This window comes from Cicer arietinum, chromosome 3, assembly GCF_000331145.2.
Source record: "Cicer arietinum cultivar CDC Frontier isolate Library 1 chromosome 3, Cicar.CDCFrontier_v2.0, whole genome shotgun sequence".
Classification (NCBI taxonomy): domain Eukaryota; kingdom Viridiplantae; phylum Streptophyta; class Magnoliopsida; order Fabales; family Fabaceae; genus Cicer; species Cicer arietinum.
In genome coordinates this window covers 19,178,530-19,180,942 of record NC_021162.2, presented here as the reverse complement: position 1 = coordinate 19,180,942, position 2,413 = coordinate 19,178,530, and positions in this window count along the sequence as shown.

The following is a 2,413-nucleotide window of genomic DNA, read 5'->3' as shown; positions in this document are numbered from 1 at the left end:
AGCAAAAAACACCTCATACATTCATTCAAAATGTTATATATTCACAACATACATTCTACATAATTGCATTCATATTTCATGACATTGTTTCTTTTGAAAATAAATTGGCATTTTGCATCAATTTTCAGGATTGTTGGGGAATCATAAGAATCTTAGTCACGTGTTAAATTAAAGCAGACAATGGGATCAGAAAAAAGAAAAACTTTACTTTTAAAGTTCAAACAACCTGATTTGAAAAGTTTAAGAGACATCAGCAATCAAATGAAAACTATACAACGTGATAGTTTCTTTCTCAAATATGGGAAGATCCTAAATCTCTTGGCAGTAAATGTGCAAACGGGGGCCCTCACGGCTTTGGCTCAGTATTACGACCCTCTCTTAAGATGTTTCACCTTTCAAGACTTTCAGTTGGCCCCGACATTAGAGGAATTTGAGCGAATATTGGGTTATTCCCTAGAAAAAGGAAATCCTTATCGATATACTGGGCAACCACCAAGTTTGGAGGCAATTTCGGAAGTATTGAAAATCGATATAAGAGAGTTGGCAAGTACAAAAGAAGAAAAATGAGCCATTCATGGTTTTTCGAGAAAATATCTAGAGCAAAAGTGCCACGATTTAGCCATTAAAAAAGAATGGAGTGCTTTTATAGACGTTTTGGCTCTAATCATCTATGGTATTGTTTTATTCCCAAACCTTGATAATTTTGTTGATTTTGCTGCTATCAATGTCTTCTTATCTTTTAACAAACATAAGCAAAATACAGTTCCCGCGATTCTTGCTGATGTATACTACTCTCTACATATGTTACACGAGAAGAAAGGGGGAACAATTTTGTGTTGTGCTCCAGTGCTGTATATCTGGTTTATGTCTCATATGTTCAAGAAAGGGTATCATATTGGGATTAAAGATAATCGTGAATGGGCTCAAAGTATAGCTAGCCTTACTGAAGACACAATTTCATGGTATCATAGGGAACAAGGGGTAGAGGAAGTAATATGTCAATGCGGAGATTTCCCAAATGTGCCTCTCATGGGATCCAAAGGATGCATTAATTACAATCCAGCGGTAGCTTTGAGACAGCTTGGCTACCCTATGTTGGAAAAACCAGATGATAAGTCATTGGAAGCTTTTATTTTGCACAATACGGGTATAGTAGACCCACCGATGTTGCGAAGGATAAGTCGAGCTTGGGAGAAGATCATCAGAAAAGGAAAAGCACTTGGATGCAGAAGTTGCAGCACAAAAGAACCCTATCAACAATGGATAAAAAATAGAGTCCAAGAAATCAAGCTGCCTTTCCACAGTACACCCTCAAATGATCAGGAAATGCCTGAACCAATTCTTGTTGCAAATGAAGAGATAGAAGAGCTCAAAGCAGCTTTGCTAAAATCTGAAGAGGAGAAAAAAGAGCTGCAAGCAAAGTTAGAAAAAGTCACCCAAGAGAATGAGAACTTACGATCAGAAAATACTTGTAAAAATCAGTTTATTGAAAGAAGTAACAAGAGGTTGAAAGTTGAAAAAGAAAATAAACTTGACATACAAGATTGTTTGAGAGGTGCAAATGAAGAGTTAGATGTGCGAAAGCAAGAAAAGAATGCAGCTATCGAAGAGGCCTATATGTGGAAGCAGTTGTGGACAAAATCAGCAAGCTCTGAGAAGAAGATAAAAAAGGAGTTTGAGGATTTAAAGAAACAACTTAAAGAAATGGTAGCTGAGTATGAGAGTCAAGTAAGGAACGAGAGGCAACACAATGAAGAAATTGAAGAATTACTCTCAAAACATCAAGACGCACTAAGAATAGAAATGGAGAATTCTAGTGAGCTGAAGAATTACATCGATTACCAAGAAAAGATCTATAGTGACCTAAAGGACGAAACCATATATTGGGAGGATCGATTTATGACGTTGCTAGGTCAATTAAAGAATCAAGAGGTCTATAAAGAGTTGGAAGATAAAGGAAGACATTGGAAAGACTGCTTTTCAAAATTGGCAATGCTAGCTAATCAAGCAGTCTTAAAAATTCCAACACATCTAAGAGAGATTGATGCGGTAATGCATCCGTTGAATACTCCAGTCAAAGTCTACAAGTTCGTTGAATATTGCAAAAATTTGATAGAAGAATTGGAGGAAAAGATTGGTTGTCCTATTAGAAGAGAAGATTGAAATCCCATAGTCAATGTAGTTTTTAATTTGAATATGATGTACTCTTTTTCTTATCAATGAAGGATTTTCTATTTTGATTTCCATTCCTCATATTTTCTTCACTAATAATTTGTTCTTGCCTAAGGCGTAGGATTCCCCACTATCCAACTATCATAATTAACTAATTTATTTCATTTCCATCACATTCATATTTTAATACTCATAGAATTTTTATTTTAAATTTTATTTTTAATTTTTTATTATTTTTATT